At 36.4% G+C, this 20,071-nt stretch overlaps 1 protein-coding gene across 2 annotated transcripts in view; it reads right to left on the reverse strand.

The window, feature by feature from the left end:
- Window positions 1-20,071, reverse strand: part of PPARG (peroxisome proliferator activated receptor gamma) — a 130,316-nt gene that overhangs the window by 100,796 nt on the left and 9,449 nt on the right. For both annotated transcript variants that reach the window (XM_046671097.1, XM_046671087.1), the window contains exon 2: window positions 7,204-7,277. The gene's annotated coding sequence lies outside the window, so the exon portion shown is untranslated. The remainder of the gene's footprint in view (window positions 1-7,203; window positions 7,278-20,071) is intronic.

The raw sequence follows: 20,071 nt of genomic DNA on the forward strand, positions 1-20,071 counted from the left end.
AAAAAGACATTAAATAGCTGCAGAGATTCTTTGAACTCATATCACATGGAAAAGCATTTAAGCAAGTTATTTTGTATTTATTTCTATTTGTGTGGTGGTATAGTGTTGTAAGGTCTGAAACTGAAATAATGAAATGCAGAAATATCTAAATAATTGTAATGGCTCTTGCTACAGACTGGGTCCCAGAAGGCAGGGCACCCAGGTATGTTCCTATACGTCCTTAAATTACTAAAAACACATAATCACCATTAAAGAAAGAAATAGCAGTAGGTCAAAAAAGCAAAAAAATGCATTTGGCACCACTTTAACTTGTAATAAGACAGCAGAGACTAAGGAATAAAGATGCACATTTCTCTAAAGAAACAAATAAATCATGAATAAATAAATATTTAAGACGCATTTTCAACACTACATCCTCAAGAAAAGATCAGTATGTGCTAGAAAACAAACAATCCTGAGGGCAAAATGGAATCCCTGTGTCCTCAGCATAATGGAGCAGCTTCCACTCAAATCCCGTTCTTTTAAAGAATGACTTGGATTTGCCCAGTGAGTGGAGCACTGATAGGCTGCTGAGTGACTTTCAGCTTGAGTAGGACAGAATAAGGAGCTTGTCCTCTGTCTATTTTGATTTCTTCATTTAGAAAAGATAAAAATTAAAGGCAATGATTATAGTAATACCTTAAACAATGCTGTTATATTTTCTTTATATATTTGATCTTACTTGATCCTCACAATAAACATTTCCCACTTCACGAATGAGGACACTGACAACCTGAGTCTCTAAGAGTTTTCCAGTTAACAGAAGAGGAGAGACTACATCCCAGGCATCCGGACCCCCAAAGCAGCAACTCTCTCTGGAAATACACAGTTAGGGTTCTTCCAAAGTATAACTGGAGGTCAGTGTCGGTAAAAAGTTGAGTATTAAACATTTCTATAGTAATAGGGAAAATCATTTTCACTGTTTGTAATTACTATGATACTTCTGAGTAATACTCCTTATATTTTCAGTAAAAGTAACAAAAAATATTTTGTGGTTTATTAGTTATGCTGGCTTTCTCTGTATATTCAAAATAGATTGCTAAAAAACCCCCAGGTCTTGTCAATTGTATTTGTACTTCAGTGGTTACTTCTGTACACAAAAGTGCTCTCAATTTTACGACACAATCTGGAAGAAGTTCAACAACACATTGTGAATACTCTACTCCTACAAAATAATTTTAAAGCTCCATGGGAATTTAGATTTGCACAAGTTATTAGGATGTGACCTTTCCCTTAGATTTCTTATTTTAGGATCAACTTCACATGGTATTTCCCCAGTGGGAGCCGCTGTACTTCCTTCACAGATAAGAAAAATAGCAATCACAAATTATAGTGAGCAAACTTAGGGAAACATATATTTCTGTGATGCAGATGAAACTGAAATCATAAAAGGAGACATGCTACCTATTCCTTGGATTTGAGAGGAAAGCCATGTGGCTTGCTAACAAAAGAAACAAAAGTCATGCCATTATGGTATTTCCCTGAAATTTATACCTAATTGTTTTTGTCCCAGCTACCAAGTCTTATGACTTTAAAGATTATTAAAGATGTTTACGTCACTAAATTTCCTATGTCCTGTCTACTGGGAGTATAAAGGTTAAAAATATCAAACTTTTAATAATTTAAGTGATTTCAGATCACAGGATCTGGACTAAAGGACAAAGAGTTCATGACCCCAAAGAAAGGAAAAAATTAGAATAACACGAAAGAGATCACAGTTGCTTCACTTTTATGTTCCATGGAATAAGAGTGGCTTCCAATCACTGAGCTCTCACTATAGGATACTGTGTAGCATTTATTCACATTATTTGTAACATACGAGTTATTGGAAGTATCCGAAGAATTTAAGCACGTTCTAGGACTGTAGAGCTCATTACTGGCATTTTTAAAAAAGGCAAACAAAATTGTGAAAGGGGAAATCATGAAGACGTGAACATTTTTCCTAACTAGTTTACTTTTATGAAAGCTAATAATTCATTGGTTAAAACTGAAGTGTACAGAGAGATTCATAGGTACAAGGTAGAAATAATGCTCCAATTTTGCCCAAGGAAAAAAATCTGCCCTAGTTTTTGATATAGTACCTACTGCAGTTCTGTGTACAAATAGGTCCCAAATCAATAATTTTATTAGTGTTAAATTTAAAAATTCATTAATGAAAACATTAAAATTAAGAAATTATGAAAAGATTTTTTAAAAATCTAATGAGAATGAAAGTGCAATATATAAATGAAAATTAAGAAATTGTCAAAAGTAATTTTTGTATCTTCTCTTATTAAACATATTTGTACAGTAGGTTTTATTAAAATTACTTGAGGACACTGCCTTATTTAATTATTAGTCAAGAATCTCAAATAATCAACCCCCTCCCCCTACCATGCCTTCTGTAGTCAAACAAACTGCTAATTCATAATCTATATCACAGATGTTTTTCTTTCAGGCTTAATTTTTAGGAATTATCCCTCAACATTTTACAGCTGTGACTCACGTTTCTGAGTAAAGACAGTACCCACTGTGATCAACTTATACATTCTTCCAGAAAATATTATATAGGTTAGACACAGCTAGCTTTTAAAACATTGTTTTTGAATGAAAAGAAAATTTAGGAATCATTTATCACAATCTCTTAATTTTATAGACATTGAGGGTCAGGGATAGCAATGTATTTTCTTTCTCAAACACTACATAGATATCTAAAAATACATGGGGATGTGTATTAAGAACAGGAAGCCAACTTGTAAAAATTAAAATAGTTTGAAAAAGGACATTAAGTTTATAGATAACGTTTTTCTTTAAAATGATCTTTTTGTTGTCATTACATTGTCTATTTGATATTAAAAAATACAACACACTGTACTGTAGTTAGAAGCTGTAAACTCTCTCTCACGTTTAACTATAACACCTAACACTCAAATGAAAGTTTAAAATAAAAAGGAAAGACCATCACCTATAATCTTTTTCCTAGTCATTGTAATACATTTTAACCACATAATTTTATACCTTAAAAATCTTCTCTTATCATTCCATCTTTATTCTAAAATTACTATTCCCCTCAAATATTCAAACCACAAATTTAAAATATTTGATTTAAATAAATCTTTTTAAAAAACTGATTTGTACCCATCTCTATGAAAGTTCTGCTTGGTTAAACCTGCATTTTCAAAAGCAGTCTTTCCTTTCTAACAACTAGCAATGTGTACACTTAATGCCCATAAGGGACCCGCAGCACAGTCTTCGAGTTTTATTTAAATTTGGCATAGCCTCACGAAATTATCTGCAAATTCCTTGCAATTAAGTAGGTTTTTTTAAACCCTCAAAATACTTCTATATATATGATGCTGGTACCTAAACAATGGTGAAACTCCTCTTTCTGCACTACCAAACATGCAAAGCCACAGCTAAATGATAATTGATTTAAATGAATAGAAATAATTTAAATGTATGTTTTGGGAATATGTTTATTTTGTTCATTTTGCTACTAATATATCCCCAGAGCAATCTGAAATGTCATAAAAACTAATAATGCAAGAGTAATATAGTCGCTCAAACCCCTTAACACAGAAACTCCTCTTCCGGAAACTTATCTGAAGAAAGCAATTTGTTTAAAAGTGAAATATGTACATAAAGATATTCACTGTGTGTAATGGTATAAGAATAAATAGTAATTGTATAATAATAAAAAACCAAGAAACCATCTAAAAACTGGCCTAGTAAGTTATGTGATATCACCAAGATGGACCGCTGTGTTGCCATGATGACAAACTTGCAAGGCAGGTGGAAACAAATCTGACAGAGAAAGAAGCGAAAATGCCACATATATAGTAACTGTTAGTCAGTAAAAAATGTGTACACTATAACAAGAACTGGCAGAAACTATGCAGGAGTAAGAACAGTAGTTTATGTGTGACTGTGTGATCTTTTTATTTTAAAAAATATTTTCACAGCTTTTCAGAATTAAAATTGTCTTAAAAGAAATTAATGTAAAACGAAACAAACGCAATGGCCAAAATTCAAAAGCAAAGTCATTTGTCGTCGTTCCTAATCTTATTTCTAAACGTACCACGTCCCCTTTGTTAAGGTTTCAGAAGTAAACATCATCTATGTTCCTGAAGTCCTGAATTCATACACAGCTGTATAGCTAGGCAGAGAGTTTATTTACAGAGGGCTGGACTGAACTTTGCATGTGAGCACATACAGAAAATGATAAAGATCGTTGTGTCCTATTAGTAATTTACAGAACTGTGATTTGCTCCACCCAGTACACCTATAATTGAATTCCTTAGCCATAAAATCATTGGGACCAAACAAGTTCAGATATCTTTTATCTAAATCCTTTTTTCTCTCTTACCATCGGTTAACATATTTCTTATGGAGCTTTTCTTCTGTTTATAGATTCATTTGTCTTAGTTATAAATTAACCCCACAAGCAACTCTCCCAACCACCCCAGCTCTACTGTTTCCTGTGTACCAGGCTGCTTTTTACTTGCACAATTTACGACATAGGGGCTATTTAAACTGCCAGTTGGTAAATGATGTCCAGGGAATCATCTCTAGGTAAAAAAAAAAAAAAAATTCCTAGGGTTAAATGCCCTCAAGCAGAGATGCTTCTGGTAGCTGGGCACCCTGGCAAAGAAGTGGAATGTAACTGCTGAAGACTTTTGTTATTTCTTTTTTACTGTTTTTAATTGTGGTAAAATATACATAACATAAAAAGTTACCATTTTAACCATTTTTAAATGTACAGTTCTGTGGTATTAAGCACATTCACATTGTTGTGCAACCATCACCACCATCCGTCTCCAGAACTTTTTCATCTTCTCAAACTGAAACTGTACCCCTTAAACACTAACTCCCCACTCTCTACTCCTCCCAGCTCTCGTCAACCAACCACTCGACTTGCTGTCTCTATGAACTTGACTACTCCAGGCACAACTGCTGTTTTTTCTTATTTCACCTAAAGTGCGCGAACGAGTGTAGTTTACTAAATTGGCTGAACACACAGAGAGTTGCTGGCAAAAAAAACTTTCAGGAAAGAATTCCTAATACTTAGCATTTCATTTTTCATGCCCAGATGCCTGTCCCTTACTTCATCTTTCAAGAGCTTGGTCTTTCAATTTTAAACGGCTTTAGATTTTTCTAAAGTTAAACTGATTTTCTAAGCAAACAATGCTGCTATTGATTTCCTTTAAGAACCAAAGTTCCCTTAGTACTATTTGTAGGCACTGAATTCCCACACATTCCACCTACAAACAATATGATGTTCTCTCATCTTCACCATTCAAATGTAAGACTACTCATTCTAACTTCTTGCTCAAATGTTGTCTTGGGTAATGAAGGTTGGTGGACTAAGAGATTATTGAGATCTAAACACTTTTGCTGTTTTGGTTTAAACATTCAAATCAGACACGGGTTGTCACCAACTCAGAACTCTGCCAACAGGTGGTTCCTGAGGAGGCAGGCCTTGTGGAATGTTCCCACTCACAGGTCTTCCAGGGGACTGGCAGTAACTGGCTGGAGTATCAAGTGGAGACCAAACACGTGGCGGTAGGGACGGCAATGTGTACGAACAGCATTAAGAAACACAACTCAAGGCATACCCTTGATGACAGGCATGCCCCTGTAGCTCTCTAAGATTTGCAAACAAACAGAAACTCACACTATAAATCAGTGAAAATCTAATGAGAGTGATTATTTAGTGACTCCAACATGACTTTGAAACAACTTTTTATTTTGAAATAATTTGAGGCTTACAGAAAAGTTGCAAAGATAGCAGGGAGAGTTCCCATGTACCCTTCACCTAGCTTCACCTACTGTTATGTTATAACCACAGTCCAGTGATCAGTACTGATCAATTAACATTGGCACAATACTATAGACTGTTTGATTTGGATTTCACCAGTTTTCCCACTAGGGTCCTTTCTTGGTTCCAGGATCCAACCCAGGACCCCACACTGCATTTAGTTGCCATGTCTCTTTATCTTCCTCCAAATCTGTGGTAGCGCCTCAGTCTTTTCTTTTTTTATAATAGCTCTATTGAGTTATAACTGATATACAAAAAACTGCACATACGTAATGTACAGTTCTTCAGTCTTTACTTTGCTTTTCTGTCCCTGACACTGCTGAAGAATGCTGGTCAGGTATTTTAAAGAATGTTTCTTTATTTAGGTTTGTCTAAAGTTTTCTCAGGATTCAACTGAGGTTATGAATTTTTGGGGAAGAATACCAAAGGGATGTGCCCTTTTCTCAACAATTTATTAGGTGGTATGTGAGCTCAATGTCTTATTACTCTTGATATTAACCTTGATCACTTGGTTGGGGTGGTGTCTGCCAGAATTTTCCACTGTAAAGACACTATTCTTCTCTCTGTAATTAATAACTATTCAGGCGAGATCCTCTGCGGTTACGCACATGCTTCTCCTTACACTTTCACTAGTTTTAGTATTCAATTGTCAATCTCACCTGTGGTAATTGTCACTGTGGTTCTCCGATGGCAATTTCCTATTTCCCTCATTCCTTCTACCTTTCCTAATTCAAATTCTTCTGCAAGGAAAAGTTCTCCTCCTCCCATTTATTTATTTATTCAGTTACTTATTTACATCAGTATGGAATCATGTATATATACTTTGTTTGGGAGATTATAATCTAATACTATAGTTATTTATTTTATTGTTCAAATTATTCTAGTTTTGGCCACTGGGAGCTAGAATAATTTGGGCAATAAAATAAATAACTATAGGACTGGATTATAACCCCTCAAATAAAGTATACATACATGAGGATCAGATGCTGAAGCTATTTTCTCCTTTGTGACCAGGAATCATGGCTGCATGGCCTACAGGGAACCAGGCAAGATATTTTAACTTTCATCTCAATTTAATTATAAATATCATAGGAACCTAAAATAATGTACTTGTACTTGAAATTTCTTTCTAAGGATCTGAGTTATTTCTCAAATTCTAGGTCACTTCCCTATCTTTGTTTTGTGTTAGACAAATACGTTACTGTGTACTCCTTGAACTGGTAAATTGTACAACAGCAAGTATTCTGACGGTCAAAGTAAAAGCTCTCTAAGAAACTTTACAATAAAATACTATGAAGAATTTGCATGTTCTTTAAAAAAGACACTTTAAAATACAAATTTAGTATAATAATTCTGAGTTTACCTACCGTTGAAGGGCAACTCTTGTTTGAGAAAATGGCCTTCTTGTATCTCTGTGGTTTACAGTTGGCTTCTTTCAAACCTGAACAATTAAAGAGAAACAAGATTTTTAATATACACACATATTCAAAATCCTCAGACAACCGAGGCTGCCGAAACGTACAAGCATGAATAAATTTATTTCCTCTGTTGGCTTTTACTCTGAACGTTTCCTCTCCCTGAGCTCACAACACTTTGCATTCTCTAGAAGAAACCAGCAAACTACCAGCTGACTCGTCAATCATGCAGGCGGGAGAACCTTCCTACGGAGAAGTGTCTTAGATTCACGTCACCTACCTTCCTAGTTCTGTCACTGATCACGAGTCAAGGTCCTTTATCTCATCTATCTTTTATTTCAAATTAATAATGACATTTACATTATTGTGTAGATTTAAGAAAAACTGGATCTTAAAAGGGTTAATAACCTCAAAAGATAGATGACTGATTAAAGTTATACAAAGCAAAGATAATATTTATTAAAATATAACCTCACTCTAGATGGCACATGGCTGTTGAGCCTGAGGTAAAAGTACAGGCATGTGTCACAACCACGGAGGGACAGTAGATGCAGCACATTCTGTGTGGAGTAGATCTTTAAAAGGAAGACCCAGAAAGCAGATGATCCCAGTAAATGTGCCAAAGGTCTTAGGATTCATATCCTTGGCTCTTAGGGCAGGCTCAGGGATCCTAGAATAGCTGTACATTCCATAAAGACAAAACAGCATCTAGTGCCAAAAGCCTTATCATCCGCGCCTAACAGTCCCAACATCCAACATCCAGACCCAACATTCTGCACAGTCTAACCTGCACAAAATTCTAAATATTTTTTTTTTAATTCTGCACCCTTACAAATTTGGAATTTGCAGAAACTATTCTAGTATCACCCAAAGCATGGCATAAAAGTAGTGGATCACGAATATAAAATGTCTTCCCATGTTGTCACTCTAACATGAAAGAATATAAACTATAGCCAATGAATTTTGTTTGATTATTTGTCTGTTTCTCTAGCATTGTTTAGTTCCTCTGTTTGAAAATTGAAAACCTCTTAACGTGGGCTCAATATCAATAATAAAGTAACAATTTTGTTTTCAAAATGGGACATATTCTTCTATAGAAAGGGGTAACCTGTCAATGCTTTACACCTGTATGTTCTGTTTTCGGACTGTTGACCTGTATCATAGAAATTTATATTAACACTTTCTAATCTGTTAGTCAAAAATGAAAGGAGTATCCACACCAAAACTGTTAATTATACAGAACGTGCATAACACATGAGAAATAACTCTATAATGCATTACCACGTTGACTTTTTATAGATTTAGGTCAACTAAAAAGAGCTTAAATACATGAAAACAAAAAAAGAATAATAAAGAAAATGTGAACAAAATTTCTATTTGAAAAATTAAAGAATGCAGACTCCATGTGAAGCTTAAGTCATACGAGCTTTCCTTCACACTCGTCCCAGTTTCCCTTTGAACTAAATATGAATTCATTAAGAAGCAGACAGGAAGAAAGTAAAGATTTCTGGAAAGTGCTTTCTATTCCCAGCTTGTAGCCCTAAGAGCTGGATCAAATAGAAAAGTGGGCCACTTCTGTGACTCTCAGAGGCAGAGAGAATTCCACAACCTTTCCCAAACCCTTTCTCACTAAGATCAGCCATCTCCTTTCTGTATCCATTCAGAACTGCATTGTACCACAGAAGGTATAGTTTCCAGACATAAAATACAGTATGTTATTTTATAAATAAATATACTATAAAGTACTATTAAATTTATTATATTAATATTAATAAATAGAGTTGTATTTATAAATTATAATTTATATTTATCAATTAATTATATATATAAATATCCTAAAATATCATAACATACAGGATTTATTTTATCGTTACAGGGCAGAAACAAGATCCATTCTGGGGCAATATGTATCATGGATTATGGTTCTTTCCTGTTCTCCATCAGGTCAGTTAAATACAGATTGGTTTATGTTCATTAGATTATAAATCCTTCTACTCATCCCTATAAACTAGAGAAGTAGGCTGAAGAGAGCAGATGAGCTCCTCACATTTCAACAGAACTCATATCAGAAAGGGGCTGTTTATATCTACTCATTCAAATTTTATATCTAAGATAGGATTTTTACCAGGATCTAAGATAATAATGCAGGCCAAAGGGCAATTTACTCAGAATAATTTGTCCGAAATGGAATAAATGGTAAAAGTTGACTTGAGAAATAGAAAAATAATTAACAATGGAAATCATTGAAAATTTGTCAAAGAATTACTTCTCCCAAAAGCTCTGGCCCTAGATAATTTATTTTTTTTTTGAGGAAGATTAGCCCTGAGCTAACATCTGCTGCTAATCTTCCTCTTTTTCCTGAGGAAGACTGGCCCCGAGCTAACATCCGTGCCCATCTTCCTCTACTTTATATGTGGGACGCCTACCACAGCATGGCTTGCCAAGCGGTGTCCAGTCTGCACCCTGGATCTGAACCGGCGAACCCTGGGCCACTGAAGTGGAATGTGTGCACTTAACCCCTGTGCCATGGGGCCAGCCCCTAGATAATTTTATAGATGAATTTTTTTCAAACTTTCAAGGAAAAGTTAACTTTCTTGCTACAAAACTCCTTCTGAATAGGAAAAAACCACAATTACACCAAATTAATTTTTCAGAAGTAGGATAATGTTGATATTAAAACCTAACAAAGAACAAAGAGAAAAATACCAACCCACTTATTACTATTGATTTAAAATTATAGCTAAAATGTTAACAAACAAATTCAATAGTACACTAAAGAATAAACCACCACAACCAAGTTTGATTTATCTCAGAAAGGCAAAGAAGATTTACTATTAGAATATATATTAATGTGTCACATCACTAGATCAAATTTTAAAAGACACTAGATGATTATCTCAAGTAATGCAAAAATATAAAATAAAATTCAATATCCATTCTTTACAATATTTTTTTTGTAAACTAAGAAACTTTAATAACAAGAATATTTACCTCAAACTTACAACCAACATCATCTTAATTGTGCAATACTATAGCAGCATTTCCCAAAATGTGTTCCCTAGACAACTAGCTCTTTTAAGATTTTCCAACAGAAAAAGTTCTACCATCAAATAAATTTGCATATATTGTTCATTTTTGGAGATTAATAAAGTACATTAGCATTGTATATACTCTGTAAGGCCTACAATTTGAAAAAAAAAGTCAATAACAATGTGCTTAACTATTCAAGTCAAGAGTTCTCAAACTTCTTTCAACATCTGTTTCTTCACTTTCTACTATTTCACTCCTCAACTCACTTCACTGTGGTTTCAGTCACCCAACTTTCTACTGGAACGCAAGCAAATGTTACAAGCTGTCTCCTTCCTGTTAAATGTATTAGACTTTTCTTGATTTTCCTTCTTTTTTTCCTTTTAAAAAGATTTTATTAAAGGTCTTTATAGCAACATCCAGACTCCAGATCCAGCTGCCAAGGAAACCCTGTTACGCTGTGGGTACTGGAATTTTCTTGATTTTCATTCTATTTATCAATAGTGTGCTGGTAAATGTTTAACTGCTGGCTCTCCTTGCAGGGAGAAATGCTCTGATTTGTGGAGTTTACCAGTTTCCGTGGTGTAAATACTCCACTGTGACCGACTGCGAGCTACCAGCGTGACGTCCCTGAGAGCCGAGGTGGGAGAGGTGGTGCAGGAGCACACAACATTATACAGTGTTTCCGCCACACAGATACAATGTACACGAATGCCTCAACAAGGTAAAATAACTAGCAAATGATGCATTTGAATGTTTGTTACCTTCGTTTTTAACATAACTTGTTAAATTGCAAGTATATACAATTTAATTTTTAATAATGGCTGTGGATAATAATTGGCTCACGAAAATCCTGAAAATTTAACAATTGCCTTTCACAAGTCAGTCTGAGCTGGTTCCAGCACACTGCTGTCTCTGCCTCGGCAGCATTTTGTCTGTCCTCCCCTATGGAAACTGCCTCCTCACTTGGCCACCCAGAGACCAGTTTCTCCTAATTCTTATCGTACCATATGACCATGATTTTAGTCCCTTTTCTCAGTACCTATTCTTTCTGAGCTTTTCTACTTGTTCTGAAAGTTCCTTCTTGGCTTCACCCTTACCCATAAATGCACCTGCTTGCGTATAGCTCCCCAATCTTTATCTCTAAACACAACTCTTCTCTCAAGAGTTCTAAATCTGTATTTCCAACTTTCTTTTGAACACTCCCAACCTGGGGTTCTTCAGGAACCTCGAACTCAGCATCACCCAAATTGACTATCTGTCTTCTCCCTCTGAAGAACTAAAGAAACACAAATCAACATTGGCCATTCTTCATTATCTGCAAGATTAAAAGGAATTCCATTCTTTACTGGGGTCTTTCAAAATACATTAATGGAGATTCAATTTATAACTACAAGCAACTCTTCCCATATCCCTGTTCCCTTCAGTTTTTTTCACACACCATACTCTCCAAAGTGTCTCTTCACCAAAAGCCTTGTCACTAACACCTTCTCCATTCCCAGCCCAGTAAATTCATAATCTCCCCCTCTTCCTCTCCTTCTCAGCACTTTATTATGTATATCAACTTAAATCTCCTCCAGCTTTTTCATGTCCAGTACCTTTCCACTCATTCTCCAATAGTTCGTCACAAAAATCTAGGAGGGGCCAGCCCTGTGGCCGAGTGGTTAAGTTCACATGCTCTGCTTCAGTGGCCCAGGGTTTGCTGGTTTGGATCTTGGGTGCACACCTACACACTGCTCATCAAGCCATGCTGTGGCGGCGTCCCACATAGAAGAACTAGAAGGAATTACAACTAGGATATACAACTATGTACTGGGGCTTTCGGGAGAACGATGAAAAAAAAAAATGTAGGAACTGACCTTGTAACATCAATTTTTCTAAGGGTAGGGGAAGCAGGTGTTGTACCGTCAAATGAAAATTCTCTTTGGTGCATTGGGGGAAGGTGGAAGTATATGAACACTCCCAAATGACTAATTTTTATCCCATCAAACTAAACACACAGGTCTGCCACAGTTCCCCACGCCCCCCTACCTCCCAATAGCCTATTGATTCCATTAGAGGCTAGACTCGAGACGGGCCAATTGCATCCTTCCTTAGATTTTTACAGCAGTCATACAAAATTTGCTATTAAATTGACCTCTATAATCTAGGATGACAAAATAAAATAACTTTATTTGAATTACGAGGAGTTTAAGAGAGAGAAAATGGAATAAAGAATCTCCTAACAGTGGTTGGTTTTAAGAGATGGCGGAGTTACCGAACATAAGTTAAAGATGTGGGGCTCTAATTTATCTCGTCACAAGTAACAAGAATAAGTACTTTCAAGTTGCTAACCACTAACAAGACACACAAACTGATTTTCAGTGAACCAGAACAACTAAAAGTTTAGATCTAATCCACGGTTACAGCTGAATATGGCTACACTTGTGTGGATCTGTTAAGTGTAGAATGGTGGTGGTGGGGTGTAGACATCTCATTCTCTGGCAAGTTAAATCCTGGAAAATTTGGTTCTTGTTAAAGAGTACAAGACAAGGTGGCAGGGTTCAGGTTGCTTGGGTTTTATTCCTAGTTTTATCACCAGGCAGGCTATTTTATTCTTTCTGTTTGTTTCTTCATCTGCAAAATAGAGATACTACTGTATACCTTATATAGTTGTTGGAAGAATAAAATGAGATAATGTATGTAATGTGCTTAAAATGGAGCCTGATACAGAATAAGCACTCAATAAATATTAACTATTACTATCAATCGCTAGATTACTTTTTTGGTGCTTGAGATAATTAAGGGAGAGTCCTTTAGAAGGATGGTTAAGGATTTTGGCTAAGGATTGAAGCTGTGGAAGAGACTAAAGGGTAGACTGAATGGAAAGAAAGCATTCTCTGGGCAGGAAATTGTCTGGTTACACTTATAAATCCATCATAAATTAAGTTATCCTAATGAGTAATATTACTCCAAAAAGTCTTGATAGCTATTTAGGATTAGGAAGCCGAATGAGACTGCAGATTAAAAATAAAAAGCAACAATTATTTATTGAGTATCTGCTCATTAACAGCGTGATAGGTGCTAGGGATAAAGAATGAATAAAACAGAAAAATATTCCAGCTATTGTACAACTGCATATATGAAGCTATATTAAAAAAAATTAGATGCTAAAGGATCATATGATATATCTGATATATCTGCTGTTTGGGGAAAGAGAGAAAAACTAAGGTTGTTAAAGACAATTAGGAGTTATTTTGACAAGCTACTGTGCTGTACTAGGATTTACCAGTCAGGGTCTACTGACCCCCTTTTCTCAACCTGCAGATTAGTGACTCAATAATTTTTTTAAAAACCAATCCAAATCCACTTATAAGTGATAACCAATTTTATTTTGTCTCAGAAAGAGCAACATAAACATTTTGTTCATGTTAAATTCAAAATAAAAACATCCCTAATGTAAAGCATGGTGGCTACAGTTGACACCAACTTATTGCATAATTGAAATTTGCTAAGAGTAGAAATTAAATGTTCTGTGCCCCGTCAAAAAAAGATAAATATGTGAGGTGATGGATGTGTTAACTAACCACACGGAGGGAATCCTTTTACAGTGTATATGTATATATATACGTATATCAAATCGCCACGATGTACACTTTAAATATCTTACAATTTTACAAGTCAGTTATACCTCTATAAAGAAAAAAACCTACTTCATCATTTGATTAGTAGATAAAAATACATTTCATTTCCATATTATAGTTAGAGACCTAACCAAAGACAGAGATATTAGTAATTGAGAAACAGGAAAAGGAAGAGAGCTATCAGAGGGAAGAAACAGAGACAGAAAAGAAGGAAAAAAGAGAGAACATAGGAAACACCGGGAATGGGGAAAAAAGGTGGGAAATGGAGGGAATCAGAACCAGAGCTGCAGCAAGAACTGAGGGTCAGAGGGGAGGAAGGGGGAAAGAAGGAGAAGACAGAAAGGAGAGGAGAGGCTCAGAAACCCAGATAAGTCAGGGGTAACAACTTTTTATGCTCAAACTGAGCTATTCACTTTGGATATAAGCATCAGGAGTCATCATCATTGGTATTTTAAATACTGTGCAGAAAGTAAGAAGCCACCAAAATTAGCCAGCCAAAAAGTTTTCACATTGGTAATCCCACATAAATGCTACCTGAACGAAGCTATCTTTGCTTTTCTCTAAACTCACATTTTCCCTACTTCTGTGCCTATGCTCATACTATTTTTCTACTTGAAATGCTATGTCCACCATCACCCTACATTTGATGAACAATATTCAATAAATATTTGAGTACCTACTATATACCAGGCACTGTTCTAGGCACAATTCAAAATTTTACACATATTTTAATGAAAAGTATAAGCTGGTTTAATAAGACACTATGAAAATAGGCTATTTTAACAAAAAAAGTCTACTAGACTTGAAGTGAAATGAATTTATTCTTTTGCAGCTAACTTTTTCTTCAACTAATACCATAAGCACCAAAACAATCCTTATGAGGGGCTGGCCCAGTGGCTCAGCGGTTAAGTGCACACGTTCCACTTTGGCGGCCCAGGGTTCGCTGGTTCAAATCCCAGGTGTGGATATGGCACCCCTTGGCAAGCCAGGCTGTGGCAGGCATCCCACATATAAAACAGAGGAAGATGGGCAGGGATGCTAGCTCAGCTCAGGGCCAGGCTTCCTCAGCAAAAAGAGGAGGATTGGCAGATGTTAGCTCAGGGCTAGTCTTCCTCCAAAAAAAAAAAAGCTTTAAAAAGAAAAACAATCCTTCTGAAAATAATGTCCCTTATTTAAGTGAGGTGTTTTCTAGAATTTCCCTCAAAACATAGCAAGGAGTCTAAGGCCTCCAGACCCTCCAAAGCTCAACTAATCTGTGATAATTCCAGCCGCTAAATGCTGACAATCACAGTTTGAAGCTTGTAACAACTAAGTCAAACACGTTGAATAATAAAAGTTATTTGAACTTTCATGCACATGAAAATGGAATCCCAAAGACATTCCCCAAATGGGTAGTCATGTCTGGTCTTGTTCAACCACAACGTTACATCACAAGAGCAAGAACAAATGATGTAAAGATGAGCAGCGTGACTGCGATTTGCCTAACTCCCTTCTGCAGAAATCTGCGTTACTTGTGACAGACATCATGTGGAAGAGGAACCTACTGCAGATATTAAAATTGGAAATAAATGATGCTGAGAGGGCATGAGAGAAGAATTCTTTTTAAAGGAACTAACTGTACGGATATGTCTAAAATCGAATTTGCATTCAAATGTAAGGAAATGTAATTATAAGCACTGATGAAAATGGCCGCTTAGTACACACTGGCGTTCCAATACAGCCAATTATGAGTGAAATATGTTCTACTAAGCTAATGTTATAAAACAGGGAATCACAATACCTTAAAGTTGAAAGGGACCTCATCATTTACTTAATTCATTCCTCCTCTTGAACAAGACTTCTTGACAGAAGGCCATACAGATTCTGCATGAGTATGGCTCCTGACAAAGCCCTCACTTTCTCACCAGGCAGCCTCTCCTGTTGGACAACTGTAGTTACTAGAATTCTTTCCTTATTCCCAGCTGAAGTATGACTCCCTTTAATTTCTAGCAATCCTTTGACAAAGGACTGTCTATGACACAGGACGTTCCACAGGGGAAGGGAGCAGTCTGTCTTGTTTACTGCCACAGTCCCAGCAGCCAGCACAGTATGTGGCATGATGACTGCCCTACGAGGCTCCGTTACTGGGTCCAGTCAATTCATCCTTTAAGGCAGCGGCGCTCTAACTCTGAAGTGAAGGAATTTTTCTCTTCAATCCATTGTGGATACTTTTATAAAATGCAAATCCATATGCTTGAATGTCATGACACATATAACAGTTTTTAAATGCTTATCCTCAAATTTGTACTTATCTTGTGCCAAGTCAGTAACTAAGAGTTTGTGAGCGGCAGCAGTCCACAGACCACACTGAGCACCACTCCCTGCTCTGGAACATTTCTCATGTCTTCCCTTCCTCTTCGTCCCCACAGGCCCTCCTCACGTCATGTCCACATTTTGTGACAGGCTCCTAACTACTCTCCCTGCACACCACTGCCAACTCAATCTTCTGATTAAATCATCCCACTGCTCAAGACCTGGAATCTCGCCGCTCCTTATAAGATAAAACCCGCACTCCTTTGCCTGCATTCCAGACCTTTCTCATCCGACCTGAAATCTACATCTCCAGCCATACTTCTCACCATTCACATACATGAACTACCCAGTTCAAACGGACTGCACAGCTTACTGCACAGCTCCCCTCAATCCATGCTTATTCACTCTTCCAGGATTTGTTTTCCTATACGGGAAATTCTTTTCACTCCTCTTTGGCTATCTCAAGCCATGATTTTTTTCGTCTGAGGTAAAATTCACGGAACATAAAATTAACTATTTTAAAGCATGCAAGTAGCAGCACTGAGTACATTCTTAAAGTTGTGCAACCATCGCCTCTATCCAGTTCCAAAATGTTTCAATCACCTCAAAAGGAAATCCTGTACCCATTACGCAGCGGCTCCCCCACCCCCTTCCCCACGCCCTGAGAACCACTGAGCAGCATGGATTTGCTGCTTCTGGATATTTCATATTAATGGGCTTGTCCCTTGATTCCCTTCTTTGCTTCTTTTTCTGCACATTTTTTACTGTTCTTATTTATAAGGTTACCCTGTCAATCTCTGAACTCCTGAAGTCAAGCCTAAGTCCCACCGTCTCCACAAGGCTCCTCCTGGGTGTGCTCTCCAATCCACACTCATCCTGCCCGTCTCTGAGTGTTTGTAGCGCTCGCTTTCTGCCTTACTCATTTCAGCCCTTCATCATCTACTGCTCTGAACTGTTGACTAACTGTTTCAATTTTACCCCTTATGATTCACGTAGATTCCAAACTCTGAGTCCTGAGACCTTTAGTGCCTCCAACCAACTTGAACATGTGTGCAATTCACTGTGTCCAGCCCTACCCAAAAGAACAAGAAGGGCACCGGAGTCTGGATGTCAATGAGAGAAAGCTTCAAGCCTGTTTCAGTTCTTTCTCCTGCCTTCGGTCTCGCTCCATCTTCCCTGCCATTTGGCATCTCTCTCTTGGTATTGTGTCTTGCAGGGCACTTCTCTGCCCTAGTAAGAGATGAACAGGTGTGGCTGCAGAAGGATAATGGCAGGGTGCCCAAGGGTGGAGAGGGTGCAAATTCCCTGCATTGATCTTTTGTTATAGACTCCTACCTTCGTCCTACATCCACAAATGAAGGCCTACGGACAGGAGTGGGGGTGTAGAGGTGTCACAAGGCCACATTAAAAAAAAATCATCTATTTGCTTTGCTTTTATATGTATATCAGTTTTTTTGGTATTTTGATTTGCTCATAAACCCACGTCTACTATGTAAAAGGAGATTAGGTGTTAAATAATTATAATACTTGTGATTCATATATGAAATAGTTGAGCAATTCAACTATTTCTATAAATTATAAACAAATTAATAGGCCTAAACTTCACAATGTTCTATCTAACACTTTACAAAAAGTTTGAAAGGGAACCAGTTTTACCTTATGCATGAGTAACGAGTCAAAATATCATTTTCTATTGTACATCATTATGAACTTTTCTCCAGCTGTAGTACTAAACAGAATTTGTTACAGTTGCCATTGAAAGCCTCCAAACAAGAATGTATTTACAGTGCTCTAGCCCTTAGGCCATTTAAAAACCTGTTCTTCTGACCGGAACAACTAAAAGATCCAACTAGAATGCTGGTCTATAATTAACATTTTTTTCCCTTTCATATCCCATTTTGCCCACTTTAGAATAGTAAAATGGAAATCTTTTCTGGCATTTATTTCATATGATTATGTGCCATAAAAATTTACATAAAATAGAAATTAACATTTTAAGGAGTAATTCAGGGAATTTCCTAAAAACGTGAATAGTAGTGCTGAGAATCTCATAGAAGTGATATTGAAAAAGCACAAAGGGCCCTCAAAATCAAATCAAGTTTAAAAGTATTTATAACGCACTTATAATGCACCCAGCTGCCTGGGACAGGCCGTGAGTCAAGGCAGGTATGCAGTGTATATATATGTAAGAGGAGTAAGAACTACAACATTCATTCCTACCCTCTAGGAATTAACAATTTTGCTTGATACACAAAACTTGTACATAAAAACTAAAAGACAAGACAGCAAATAATCAACAAACATAAAGTATAACATAGACTATGGAAGGAGTTAGATTACATTTCAGAGTAGATCTGCCTTCCAATTGCTTCCCTTTGTCTAAAATTAGTTTGCATTTTCTGAATTCAAAAGCTGGCGGCAGGGGTAAATATTTCACACATGTTGTATGACAAAGGAAATCAACCTGACATTTAAAAACTTAATGTGCATAATGAAAACAAATTAATTGGGTGCATGTATTGTGCTCTCTTGGGATCAAAGACGGGTCTAGGACACACAGTCCAACACGCAGCGTGAATTGTGTGAATGGACTAAAGACACAAGCGTGCCGAGGGACACGCTACGGTCACTTAGTCATTTTCTCAACTTGTCCTCAGCTGAGGTCATTTGCCTGCCTAGTGCTAGACAGCCTGTCACTTAGCCAGCATGGCGTAGTCTCAAGACTGAAAAGCGCCCATCTCACTGTCTATAAAGTCATGTTTCTGGGGGGCACGCTTTGCTTCCTATGTGGATATCTAGTGCTGTAAAGTTAGTGGTCATTTGATAAATGTTTACGGAGTTTGTGGAATTGAATAAATTAGTGAAATTTGCAAAATTTTAAAGTTTTGGTTACATCTGCATTGAGCTGCACTCTAGTGTTCCATGTCACTCTATATATGCAAGAATTAATTCTAACTTCATATAAATTCCTTCAAAATTTATTTTCCTTATCATTTTTTCCTAAAAGTTTCATATTGTTCACAATTTATTTCTAAGTGGTCAATAAGATATTTTCTCTCAATTTAAAAACAGAACTGAAATAGTAATTAGACAATTTGATTGTGAATACAGAAACTGGAAATAGCTATAATAAATAATTTGAAATGGGATCCAGGTCACCTTTTACTCAAATAATATATTCTTAATATGTAAAAGTTCTTAATAGGCTTTTAAAGGAAAGTGGCTAACTTTACTTCTCAGGAAAAAGAAGTTTTTTAAATTTTAATGGGGTAGTCCCAGTGAACTTTGTTTTACATTTTTGTTAGGTGTAAATAAAGTTATGAACTAAATTCACTTGGTTAACCACTTAAATATACCCATTGTGAGAACATTATAAAATAAATAATCCTTCTGCAAAGTGAATAATCACCTTGTAATTTGGATTTTCAAGAATAGTAATACCTTATTAACAAAGGATGCATTCCTATCTCCTTTGTTAATAACTTTATTACCAAGAGAAAAATAAAGTGATATAATAAATACATTATATACAATATACAATACATTACACCTACATAAAACCTAAAACAATATAATATTAAGAGATCTAGGAAAAACATCCCTGGACATTCTCAACGACATCCACCTTTCTCCACATTGGAGCAGCAAGGCTGCCCAGTCCCACAGCAAGGGCCAAGATGACTGCCTCCTCTTAGTCACCATCTCTCCCACTAATGTTCTTGTTAAATCTCGATAACAATAATCGTAAACTCCAGGAGGGATGGAATTTGTTTGTCTTGTTCACTGCTTTATCCTCCTTCTCTAAAACAGCCCTTGGCACTAAGTAGGAGCTCAATAGATATTTGCTGAATAAATAAAGGGAGCTTAAAAAGGAGCTC

The sequence above is a fragment of the Equus quagga genome, chromosome 1 (assembly GCF_021613505.1).
Source record: "Equus quagga isolate Etosha38 chromosome 1, UCLA_HA_Equagga_1.0, whole genome shotgun sequence".
Classification (NCBI taxonomy): domain Eukaryota; kingdom Metazoa; phylum Chordata; class Mammalia; order Perissodactyla; family Equidae; genus Equus; species Equus quagga.